This window comes from Tenrec ecaudatus, chromosome 15 (assembly GCF_050624435.1).
Source record: "Tenrec ecaudatus isolate mTenEca1 chromosome 15, mTenEca1.hap1, whole genome shotgun sequence".
NCBI lineage: Eukaryota > Metazoa > Chordata > Mammalia > Afrosoricida > Tenrecidae > Tenrec > Tenrec ecaudatus.
Genome location: NC_134544.1, coordinates 2,414,974 through 2,427,638, shown reverse-complemented (window position 1 = coordinate 2,427,638; position 12,665 = coordinate 2,414,974). Strand labels below are relative to the sequence as shown.

The following is a 12,665-nucleotide window of genomic DNA, read 5'->3' as shown; positions in this document are numbered from 1 at the left end:
ATTCCACCTCAGAGAGCCCGGTAGGCCGGAGAGCAACTGTCCACAGGATCTCTGAGGCCAAATCCTCACAGGAGCACACTGCCGCCTCACCTTGCTCCAGGGGTGCAGACAGTGGATTCCAACTCCGATGGTGGATCAGCGCCTAGCGCGACCTGGGCTCGCTGAAACACAAAACCTGCCCAAAAGCCACAGTGAGGCTCCATCTTCTCGATGCCCACTGCCCCACACGACGGCAACATTGACTGGGCTTTCCGAGGTGTCCAGTCTATGGGAGAAGACAGCTTTGTCTTTCTCCCAAGGGGCGGCTGGTGGACTGAACTGTTGGCCCCAGAGTAGAGAGAGGGGAGCAGTACGGCACTTACCCCACCCCACCGCCAGGATCCTCCTTGTGGCCTCACGTCAATGCAGACCCACAGTCGCCCCAGACAGGAGGGCAGGACTGCCTCTCTGGGTGTCCAAGACTGCAATTCTTTTAAGCCCCAACAAACAAGCAGACAAACTAACTCACTGCCATCAAGTCCATTCTGACTCCCAGGGCCTAGAGAACACGGAAGAACCGCTCCGTCTGGCTGTCCAAGGCTAACTTTCAAACGCAACCAAACGTACTACCATCAAGTTAACGCCGACTCCCAGCGTCCCTGACGGACAGGGCATAACTTCTCCGGGGTTCTGAAACAGGCACATAGGGGAGCAGACAGCCTCATCTTTCTCCCGTGGAACAGCCGCTGGGTTTAAACCACCGACCATGCAGTTAGCAGCCCCGCACTTAACCCCCGTGCCACCAGACACGCAAACAGGTCACCCCTGTTGAGCCCACAGAGTCACCAACTGGCTGGACCCACCTTGGCAATTCTGCCTCTTTTCCATTTTGAGAACCTTCTAGAAAGGCTTTAGAATGGCCCAAAACAAAGGTTCTAGAAAAGAGAGGCAAAGCGGCTAGTGGTGAGGAGCTAGTTCCCGGTGTGGGAGAGCGCAGCCAGCTCTTCCCCGGAAGTGAAGGCCTGGGCTGGGCTGCCTTCTGGGGCCCAGACAGCATCGGAACACCATGAAAAAGTGGTGCCTCATCGCACGCCCGCCAGTTAGCAATCCGTAGGCTGGGGTAGCAACCAGGCCCAAGGAGACGCCGAGGCCGGTCCACTGGGGCCGGGTTGTCAAGACTGTTCCACCGCCACTCCCACTGCCGCCTTCTTGAGACACCAGGAAAACAGCCTCGCAGGGCTGCAGCCCTCCCCAGCTGCTGCTCTGCCTGGCATCAGCACATCCACCTGCACCAAGATGCTGCTGGTCAAAGTGTGCCTCCTGCTGGCAGCCCCCCAACCCTTCTTCTCTCCAGCATCGATAGGCACTGTCCCATGACCTCCAACTACTGGAGGACTGACTGCTGGTGGCCCCCCGGCCCCCTCTTCTCGCCAGCATCAATGGTGATCATGCCAGAAGCTCCATCCCTGGGGGGCTGGCCCATTCAAGACACTGGCTCTCCCCGGCCTGTCCTGCATTCCAAAATATGTTGCCAAAAGAAAAGTGGCCACCAGAGACCACGGTTAAAATCTGCCCTGACGCTCTGCTTCCTCACCCGTAGGATTTGGGGGCGACATGTCTGCTTGGGACATGCCGTCCCATGCAGCTCATGTGATTCCTCTCTCCGGAGGTGAGTGCACTGGAAAGGGCTCCTGCGTTTTCCAAGCAAAGCTCCAGCCTGGGACCCCCTCCGACTGCAAACTGCTGCTGGGCTCTGCGGGGTAGGCTGCTTGGCATCCTTTCCCCTGCCCTGGCCAAGCTTAGCTGTGAGCACGGGCCTCTCACAACCACACTTTGAAGGGGAGGAGGGTGAAGAGCGGGTTTCTCTCGCTGCAGCGAGACAAGACCCAGGCCTTCCGAGGGGTCAGGGGCCATGAGCTTGCTGACAGTGTCCTCAGACCAGCCCTCACCATGAGGCCATGAGGCCATTAGGCCGGAGGACTAGCACAGCCAAGGGGGTCCAGCCCAGGTCCGGAAACCTGGATCCACGCCCCTCCACCTTGGTCACCTCCAGGGGTCACTGCATCTCTCTGCAGTCTGGTCCCTGGAAAGTGGCCTGGTCCTCAGGGCCATCTTTTTAAAACAAGCCTCAAGAGAAATGACAGGGCTTTGTAGCAGCAGAGTGTCACCGTGCACCCACTTAAGAAATCTGAACGTGGGTGCTGTGGAAGGGCAGGAAGAGACACCAGCACGAACATCTGGAAGGACAGACAAATCTGTCCAGCCAGAATGCTCCTTAGACGTGCGGGTGGTGAAACGTTGGACAATCCGGACGCTGTCAGGGAGGCACTTGCTTGGTAAAGGTGGAAGGTCAATGAGAAAGAGGAAGCCCCGCAATGAGATGGACGGACACACGGACACAGAGACTTCAACAGGGGACTCAAGGAGAATGATCGTGAGGCCCAGGCGGGGTGTCCTTCTGTCGTGCAGGTACACATGGGTTATGAGTCAGAACCAACTCGGTGACACCGATAAATGCCACCACCAGGGGCAGACAGAGAGAAAATACACACACACGGTCCTGTCCTGGAAGGAGGGCAGTCACAATGTGCCTCAGAACCAAGGAAGGAGAGATGCCCTCTCAGGTGCTTTGGGCACGCTGTCGGGACAGCAGTCCATGAAGAGGGACATCACCCTTGAGCCCTTGAAGACATGGACGGACACAGTGCCTACAACCGCAGGTTCACACATCACATCCGCTGAGGACGGTGCTGGGCCGAACAACAATGACTAAGAACAACACACCAACACGGAGTCAGGACCACGCGTGCCTCCCTTGGGCGGAACAGGTACTGTCTGGTTAGAGGACACCCTCTTAGCATCTTTGCACGTCCCCAAAACACTCACTCCTACCCCGTGGACAGTGGACGAGGGGCTTCCTGGAAGGGCAGTGTCCACACACTCCCTGCACCACCTCAGGGGGGGGGGGGCGGACAGGAAGTGGAAGGCGGGATTGTAAACAATGGCCCCACATTGTTTTACACCAGGAATGGCGCTCCATTGGTATTAGGGAGCTGAGCCAACTCTCTCCAATCAAAACTTCCAAGCTGTCTCTCAGCAGCCAGGAAAAGGCCAAGAAGGAGGCAACCTGCCTGGGAAACCAACCTTTCCCGGAGCCAGCCCTGGCGATCCTGCCCTGATTGTAGGCAATGCCCAGGCACCCCGCAGAGCTGTCCACCAGAGTCCAGGCCATGAGGAAGTTACTCTTCGGCTTAATTGAAGGTGTTTCCAGAATTGCCACCGCCCCTCCTTGGCCAAGCCCTGATGCACACGTCCCCGTTTTGAGACGAGGGTGCCACTTCCCACAGCTGGGTCTCCAGGTTCGCCATGGCGCCACTCATTCAGCCCACAATGGACAGCTCATCCTCTTTCCGTTCATGTCACCCTGCAGAGCGGCTTCAGGTGACTCTGTGGAAACGTGATCGGTGTGCACCGGCCAGAAACCTCCCCTCTGCCCCACCCGTGAACAAACACGGCAGCTCTGCAGCCCCACCTCCCACGCCCGACTAGCCAAAGACTCCCACCCCACCTTCCCCGCAGTCTCCAAGGAGAGTGAGTGTGTGGACGCCTTTCCTGAGAGAGGGTCTGGTAGCATCAAACTGCTTCCCACAAAAATAATTTCGAACAAAAATTTGAAATGTGGTGGGGCTTGGGGCTGGGGAGTGGAGGTGACCCGTACTCCATAGAGCCCCCCTCCCCTACCAGGCAGTAACACCAGGCTCGGAGAAGGGTCTCACAGGCTGCCAGCATCTATCAGGGCCCCAGCTGAGCCCTGGGCAGCCACACGCCCCCACCACCACACCTCCCCACACAGTAACAGGCAGTCCCCCCTGAAACAAGTAATCCCAGTCCCTAAACAAATGCTTCTGACCATCCTCAGCAAGGTAAGGGGTGGAGATCAGGGAGGGGGGTCGGATTAAATGCTGGATAAATATAGCTGCTGGATCACATGGAGCCCGGCACCACAGGGCAAATGAGTACATTTCCCAAAGACTTGGTTTTCCCGAGTGTCCTCGGAATGTGTGCAGAGGGCCGACATCAGAAGGCTGTCTACAGAGCATCCTCACAGTGAGAAAAACAGAGAGAGGGAGGGAGCGCGCGCAGCTGCATCCAGGAGGCTGCGCTGACATCAGCAATTCCCTGCGGTGCCCTGAAGAGGCCAGCCTACCTGTTTGTAAACCTCTGCAAGGCGCCCCTGAACCCTGCCTTGGAAACAGCAGCACTCAGTCCTACTGCACCAACCGCCCATGGAGATGGTGTCTGCATTTCACCTCTAAGCCGTCCCTCTCCAACCACGCCTCTGAAAGCCCTGTCCACGCTGCCCCCAAACAAAGAGCTCTCAGGGGTAGGAAGAGGAAGACAAGGCCTGCACCCTGAAGGAGTGCCCTGCTGGGCCCCCTGCCTGCAGACTGGAGCCCTGACCCTCCCTAGCCACACTCAGTCTCATACCAGGGACACTCTCTGGGCTGCTTCCCCCAAATAGTGCCCTTTAACACTTGAAAGAAGGGTAAACAAGCCGCTAGAGAGAGAGAGAGAGAGAGAGAGAGAGAGAGAGAGAGAGAGAGAGAGAGAGAGAGAGAGAGAGAGAGAGAGAGTGTCAGAGAGAGAGAGAGAGAGAAAGAGAGCAACTACTTTGAAGAACTGAGGTCCAGAGACAGACCAGCACACCTCAGTGATCCCAGCGCTGCGGCGGGCGCGGGCAAGAGTGTGTTTCGTTCTGGGCATAAACAGGCCAGCCCCGACCTGAGACAGAGAAGTTGCAGCTGTCCAGATGGGGCAGCCAGATGAGGGAGGGACAGAGGCCAGTAAGCGGGCAGCTGCACCTGCTGGCTTCCAGCAGACCGGCCAAAACACCCCCGTGGGTCCCTGACTTAAACCCAATGGAGTTAGCCGCACCCCCTCTACCATGTGTACCCTGTGTCCACACCCCAAAACGGGGGCCCTTCCCAGAGAGAGGGGCTCTGCTCCCCTCAAGAAGCTGCAAGAAGACATTTCACTGCACTGACATCCCCTGAACAGCACAGGAGCTGCCCACCGTCCCCCTAAGTCACACTGCACACCCCCATGGAGGATCTTAACTCTGGAGCATCACTGTTCTCCTAAGCAGACAGACCGGGGTCCAGGGTCCAGGCTTCCCTGAGGGCCCCCAGTCACCCATGGCCTTCCCGCAGGCTGGGGGTGCAGGGCTTCTGGCCGCCGGGGTGGGAACATGAGGGATGATGCAGCCAGGGCAGGAGTAGAGGGAGAAGAAAGGGGTTATACCAGGTTGCTGGGGTCTCCAGGGGGTTAAAGCCAAACCCAGCACCCACCAGTGGCCAAGGAACTGCTGCCCCCACCCAAACACAAAACGCAGGTGAGCACCCTCTCCACTCCCACCTGGACTCTCAGGGTGACCACCCACCTGCAAAGGGCATTCCCACCCCCATCCCTGCTCCTCACGCTGGCCTGCACACAGGTCCCACAGCAGAAACTGCAAACCCAGGGGACCGGACACCCCAACAACCATGGCCGGAGCCACAAGCGCAGGGCCACACTGTGCTTGAGGGGCGAAGGTGTCCCCATGCGCCCACCAAGGGAAGGGTGCTCACAGGGTATCAGCCAGGCAGCCATGTGGTAAACACTGCACCCTGGTCCCGTGAGCCATCCAGAATGCACAGGTCCGCCTGCCCAGCCACATTCCAGAAGATGAGAGTTAATGGGCCGGATGGAAATGTCCCTCGACTCCGAGGGCTCTGGAGGGGGGTGGCCCGAAAGGACCAAGGTAGGTTTTCCCTGAGAAGCAGGCACTCCCAGCCTGCTTCTGAGAAAGCAATGCCCTTGGGAAGTGGGAGTGGGAGGCTGTCCACTTTCTTCTGCCCCCTCGTGCCTCTCCCATTAGCCCTCTCACCACGGCTGAACCCCAAGTCCATCCCCGGGAGAGCACAGGCCTCCAGTGCCAGGAAGCCAGTCGGAGGATGCTCTTTTCTGCCACCACAGTCAGGAAAGAGCACCTGCCCCCACCAAGTCTGGAACGGCAGAGGAGCACCCGGCGCAATGTCCCAAAACCTCCGACAAGCAGGCGGCAGAAGCCGGCCTTGCGTGCTCCAGCAAGCCCTGCCTGCCTGACATAATCAGCTTAAATTCCAGGTTCCGATTTCTGGGCCATTCGGGTAGGAGGCAGCTGAAACCTTACACATGGCCTCCTGCCTGCTCCCCGCCACTCCCCTTTCTCAAGAGTTCCCCTGGTGAATTATGAATACAGCCGTAGCTGTCCTGGAAAAGGAATAAATCGAGATTCACAACAGCACCATCCATTGCGGGCTGGTTTTCTAGAACAGTCCGTGACTAAAGCCTATTAAATTCCTCGGTCACACGGTGGATGTGCCCTCCTCCGTATGACTGCCAAAAACCATCTGGCAGGACAGACTTCATTTCCAAGTATCTGGTAAGGAGGCTTCCCTAGGCCTCTCACAGATCCATGAATGCCCACCCCTGAACCAGCATCTCACTGGGGCAGGAGCACACACAGTGACCAGCTGAACCCGCATACTAGTAACCAGCTGAACCCACGGACTGGGGCGCTGAGGGGAGTGGCCAAGGCAGCTCACCCCCCACTAGCTGCATCTGCCAGACAGGGCACCCCCTTATAAAGTTTACAAAAGAGGCAAAACTCAGAGTGGGCGAGGCCAGCCAACCTGCAAGCTGTTTACAAAGACCAACTCTTGGAATTAACACTGGGTGCCTGTGGGGAAAGTGGACAGGCTCACCCCAAGGGGCACAGGTTTGATCCCAGCCAGCCACACCTGAGAAAGCTCCAGTCCATACTGACAGGCAGCCTTGGAAACCCTGGGGCAGGTCGTCTGAGTCCTATGGGGTCCCTACTCTGAATTGGAATTAACTCCATGGGGATGGGGGTTTATTTTTCTGGGTTGCCAGAGTTAAAGTTCTTGTTCTAGTACATTTCAATGAATTAAGAAATTCTGAAAAGACCATCCTGATAAACAAAAGCCTCCAGAAGTTATGAAAAGCAAAACACCCCCCTCCCCCGCCAGCCAACTCCCCCCACCCCCTTTCTCTTTCTTTATTGTTGAGTATAGTACACACCTAAGAAGCACCCGGGGCCTCTGGCTTCCTTTCAGGAGGACTCCCCCATTGCCCCCACTGGCCTACTTACAGCTCGGCAGGCTGACCATTTTCTCAGAATGTTAATGTGTTGACCTCAGGCCACTTCCATTAGCAAATTTAAGAAAACAGAACCCTAGTAATGCAGACACAGGCACACACACACACACACACAGCATCGGCCATGCCTCATCTGCAAGTATTTCAACACATCCAGATTCTAATTCGAACTCCACAATACTTGGGATTCTTCCATTTCGGGGTTGGAGAGGGCTGGTTTTATCCAGGGCCTGTTCAAGATAGCCTGAGCTCACCCTCAGCAAAGCAAAGATGTCCTCCTCCTCCTCCTCCTCTTCCTCCTCCTCCGGCCCCAGTCCCTCCCCTGGAGTAACCCAACTCCCACAGTGTGCACCACAGGTGGGGGACCAGCCCAGGTGTAGGCATAGGGGTGGCTGCCCTGCTCCTGTGGGCACTCAGATGGGGTGTTCACTCGGATGGGGTGTTCCATGGGAGCCAGGATGCCGGCAGGCACAGAACACAGCTATTTGCAGGCGCAATCAATGTAGGAGAAAAGGGAGAGACAAATCCAGGGCAGAGTGGAGGTTTTGTCACTCACTCAGCACCAATGCCCCAGGCCTACGCAGCTCTCATGGGGCCCCTAGGCCCCAGCCCAGCAAGAACTGCCTTCACAAGGGTCTGCTGTGGGTGCAGTTCCAGGGTTCCAGGGCTTGCCCTACCCAGGTCACTGTTTAAGAGCATTTAATCCAAAGCCATATTGTGGGCGCTAGCTATCCATTTTCAGTCGCGTCCATTTGGCAGAGGGGGTGCCCTCACCAGGCGGTGGGCGTGCAAACCCCACCCCTGTCCTCCACAAAGTTCCAATCCCGGTGCGCAGTGGCCAGGCTATGCTTTGTGCTTGAGCTGGGGGCAGCCAAGGACCCCCGGGGTCCCCAGCACCCCTCGGCCTTTGTTACCCACCGGAGGCTCGCCCCACGCCCAGAGGCACCACTGGATACTACGCATGGGCGCCCACCCTGCAGCTGGCCTCGTGGAAGGCGACTTTCGGGAGCGGGCCAACAGGGCAGACCCCCGCCTGGGGACCAGAAACCCACCAGGTGAGAGGCCCCAGCCGCGGCCGGCCACGCCTCTGTAACCCCGCTCCGCGGGCGCCGAGCAAAGTTAAAATTGAAAGCAGTTACCTGGTGGCGGCCCGGACTCGAGTCCACGGCGCCCCTCCCGTCGCCCCCGCCCCGCACGGACCCCGCCTTTGTTACCGCGAAGTTGGCGGTGCGAGCGCAGCGTCCCTTTCACTTCTTGGGTTTCAGGCCGGCCCAGTGACGTCCCCCCTCCGGGGCGGGGCGGGGCGCGGGCGGGGAGGGGCGACAACTGCGCGGCCAGGCGGCCCCCTCCCCGCCCCCGCCCCCGCCCCCGCCCTGCAGTGCCCGCCCCTCGCCCGCCCTCCCAGCTACGAGCCGCCGTCAGGGGAGGGGGCGGGGAGGGGGAACCGAGAGGGGCGGTACCACAAGAACGAGCAGCGGGAGGGGCGGGACTGGACAGGGGCTGGGGGAGGGGACTTGGGGGGCCTGCTCGGGGCAGCACGGAGGACGTGGTACCGAGGGGAGGGCTTTTCGCCAGAGGACCCGGGGCTTGGGCCCGCAGGTAAGTCAGTCCCCGGCCTCTGCTTCGTCACCTCCCCCCCAAGCACACACTTCGGGTTCCTTGACCTCCAGCCCGTACACAGGACCTCCCACGGCTGCCCACGCCCAAAGGCGAAAACTAAGGGTAGGCAAATGATGGCGCGCCCATTTGCCCGATAATGCTCCAAAATCCCCAGGGTCCACCACTGGCTGGATCTCCGCGGCCACACAGGGACCCCCGCTGGTCCTTAACTTGCCACCAAGGCATCACCACTCCCGGCGACCAGCACGCCCCCACGGAGCAGCATGGGCGTTCCGCAGACACGCGACCTTCTGGAAGCTAGACTCTGAGCCCCTGACCAGCCCCGAGAGGCGTGCGTAGGGCCTGGATCAGTGGCCCAAGGCCCGCTCTTAGCCGCGACCCGCGCCCCGCTCGGGTTGGCATGGTCTGGGCGCAGGGCGGGCTGGGGTTGGCAGAACTTTCTTTGTAACTGACCAGGAGGAACATGTTACATTCTACAATGTGCCAAGGACAAGCTGTCTGCTTCCAGAGGCAACATCCTCTCTGAAGTTTGCAAAGCCACAATGCCACACTATCCTGCTAAGTTCACCCCAGAACGCAGGAGCTGGGGACCAGGGCCCCGGGCCTGGCCACCTAGCTGCGCGCGCGGGCGGCGCGCCCCATCCCCAGGCTCCCCACGGTGGAGGCGCGCCAGCCGGGTGGGCGTGGAAACGGATGGCGCCTCACATTTCAGTTCACTCCGCTAGAAACGTAATCACATCCCTCCTCTCGGCTTCCCCTTCGGCAGGTTTCGACTTGAATCTACACGCGCCTCGGCGCTGGCTCTTCCCGGACGGACACTCACGGGTGACTGGGGATCCATGGATCCCGCCGCTCAACCATTGACAAGCGGGGTCAGGGGACGGCGGGTCCGCGTCTGCGATCCTCATCCGTTTCGGTGCTAAGTCCTGCGGATTGTGTGCTGGGCCGATTCAACAGTGTGGGGCCGCCTAGGCGCAGCTGCGCGCGCGCGCACACACACGAACACACACACGCACGCACACCCCAAATTACCTCCGCGATGGAGGGCGCAGCTGCGGATTGGCCGGCGGGACCGTCACTCACACCCCGGGGCCGTGAGACGCAGCGCAGGGAGACTTCGCCAGGCTGTTCTATTCCCTGCCCCCCCACCCCCACCCCCGGCACCGTTCCACATTTAATGGCAAACCAGCCAAGTTCTGAAAGTTAGCCTTCTGCGCGGCGGCCAGAGTTCGTGTTCTCTAAAGCGAGGGGCGTCCGACGATGTCCATTTAAATCTATTTTGTACTTTCGCCCCGGATGGAAAGGGAAATTAGAAACCAGAGTGGGGGGTTGCGCGGAGCTGAGAGGTTGGGGGAGGGGCGAGCCCTAGGTAGGGTGGGCGCGGGTAGAAATTGTCCTAGGCCCCCAAAACGGACCGACCTTCTAAGGTCTCCATATGAAAATCGTAGGTCACAGGGTGGGCGCTCGGACCAGCTCCTCATTTACATTTCATGATTTAATCACGCACCAGCAGCCGCTCTTCCTTAAGAAAGAACTGACCTATTTTGGGGCTGGTTCACAGATGTTAATCTGGTAATCTCTTTTTCCAGTTAAAGCCCAGACCGAGCCGCGGCCCTGATCTTAAAAGGACGTCTTTTCCAAAATGCCCTGACGTCACAATCCACTCCCTTGAAACACCAGCACCACCTCCACCCCCAGCAGTGTTTGTGTTGTTTTGATTTTCAAAGACCTTAGGTCTTTCCTACTTTACCGACGCTGACCGGGGCCAACCTCCACTCCCAGGCTCATATTTGCATTTCAAATTCCACAGGTTACACCAGTCGCCTTTTCAGAAAATATGAGCCCGCAAATCACCAGCAAATGGCCTTCTGCGCATCTGGATTAAATAAAGCTCCCAGCGCGGAGACTCCCGAGCAGGGCCCACTCCGCCGGCCCCCGCGCATCCGATCTTCACTGCCTCGGAGCGCAGCGACGCGCGTGACCCGCAGCCCTCCGGCCCCCACAAGATGCCCGCTGCTGCCCGCGCGCCAGAACTCGGATAATCCGCACCGCTGGCTATTCACTGCACTGCCCGCCCCAAACGCAAAAGATCTCGCCTCGCAGCAAGCGGGGCCGCTCAGCGCGGCCCCAGGACCCCCTCCCACACCCAGCAGGGCTTCGCCGCCCCCCTTGGGCTGGCTTTTAACAAACTTATTCATACAAAGTTTCACAAGACTCTACGGAGCGGTTAGATGGGCATCAGGATCCTAACTCTTAGTTCCCCCGGAAATGGCAGCGGAGGACGCCCCCCAGGCCCGACACATACCCCCCCACCCTCTCACAGGCCCTCCTGCCTCCCACCCGCAGGTACGCTTTTCTCTCTACCGACCCAGAACGGAATGCATGCCCACCCCCCAGAGCCCGGCCTTGGGCAGCCCGGGGAGCCTCGGCCCACCCTCTCTGGGCCGCGGCCCCCGCCCGCCGCGCCCTGCCCTAACTTCCTCCGAGAGACCCTACGGGTGGAAGTGAGGCTCGCTCCCGGGCTCCCAGCGGGTGGGGGCCCCACGCGCCGGCGCCAGTGCTGAGCCCCCCGCCCGCAGCGGGGGTGGGCCCAAGCCCAGCACCCACCTTCAGGAGCCAGCGCCGCGACTTTCCAGTCCGCAATTTGCTCTTTGTCTCCGGTGGCTAGAGGGTGCTCCGCGCCGCCGGTTCCGGTGCCAAGCCCAGTCTCGCGGTGCCCAGCGCCGCACCTCACCCTCCACTGCGGTAACCCACCCTGCGGAGCCCCGCCGCCCCAAGTTCCCGCGCGGGGCATTGCGGAGCAGCGCTCGGGGCCGCCCCGCCCGCGACCCCCGCCCGGCGACCCCCGCCCTCCCCGCGCTGCGGCGCCAGCCCTACCTCTGTGCGGGCGACGCGGGGACGCGGCCCAGCTGAAGGTGAGCCTGCGGCCAGCGGAGAGCCGGCGCTGGGGGCGGCGCCGGCTCCACTCGGGCGCGGGGACGCGGGAGAGCGCGCGGCGCCCAGGCAGCCCCCGCGCCCCGCCCCGAGCCGCCGCGCGCGCCCGGGATGCGCCGGCCTCGCGGAGACCCTGGCTGGAGCCCTGCTCGGGGGGCTTCGTCCGGCGTGGGGGCGGCACGGCCCCCGCCACAGCTGGTGAGCTGGAGTCTTCCCCCAGCGTGAGAAATGGTCTGCCCTGTGCGAATGCACAGTGTACTATTGTCTCCTCCGCACAAAGTTCGGCCCCACTGCTGGGAAGTCGGCTGGCGCTGATGACTCAGGGACAGATAAGGACCCCACAGTGCACGGAATCACAGCCGGCTGGGGACACTGGCCACTGCAGAAGGCGCCACACACGTGTCCACGCGTGCACACGCCTTAGGGACGCATCTGCGACCAAGTTAGGCATCTGAGCGCTAAGCCTGGAATGGGTTTCAATACAATGTCTTTTTGGTTGTCCGTGAGCATGTGCCTGGTTTTCATTTCCTGGAGCGGGCTCCTGGGTGCTCCCAAATGTCCAGTGTGTATCCTCTAGTGTCCGCCATTAGGATCAAAGGACCCCGCTGGAAAAGCATTGATTGTGCAGAAGGACTATTGAGAAGGGGTTTTTATCTTTGAATTTCATCCTTAGAAGGTTCAACTCCCATTGTGTTTTTAAGACGGACTTTTTCAGCCCAGCTGCTCTCTGTCAGCCATTGCGAGTTGCAGGAAGTTGACTCTGAGAACAGACTCTAATTGGACTCCAGAAAAGCTTGCATGGTAAATAGGGAGGGGGAGGGGAGAGGAGGAGGGAGGCAAAGATGGCAGAGGCTGTGATGCCCTCTAAGGGCTGTGGGGGGCCTTCAGGGGAATCCTGTGTCTCCCTCCAGGTTCTTGGCAACGCCATGCTC

The 12,665-nt window shown here is 60.0% G+C and overlaps 1 protein-coding gene and 1 long non-coding RNA gene across 7 annotated transcripts in view; one reads left to right on the top strand and one right to left on the bottom strand.

Annotated features, from left to right (window-relative positions):
- The window catches only part of ZNF516 (zinc finger protein 516), an 86,171-nt gene extending 74,125 nt beyond the window's left edge, over positions 1 to 12,046 (bottom strand). For 3 of the 6 annotated variants that reach the window (XM_075533108.1, XM_075533112.1, XM_075533113.1), the window contains exon 1: positions 9,623 to 9,772. The gene's annotated coding sequence lies outside the window, so the exon portion shown is untranslated. Of the gene's footprint in view, positions 1 to 8,318; positions 8,445 to 9,622; positions 9,773 to 11,406; positions 11,585 to 11,676 lie in introns of those variants that run through there. The other 3 variants (XM_075533110.1, XM_075533111.1, XM_075533109.1) reach the window with 3 other exon arrangements.
- On the top strand, positions 8,726 to 12,239 carry LOC142427985 (uncharacterized). The gene is made up of 2 exons (XR_012780128.1): positions 8,726 to 8,778; positions 10,610 to 12,239. It is a non-coding gene; the product is annotated as an uncharacterized LOC142427985 (long non-coding RNA).
- The last annotated feature ends 426 nt before the right edge of the window (positions 12,240 to 12,665 follow it).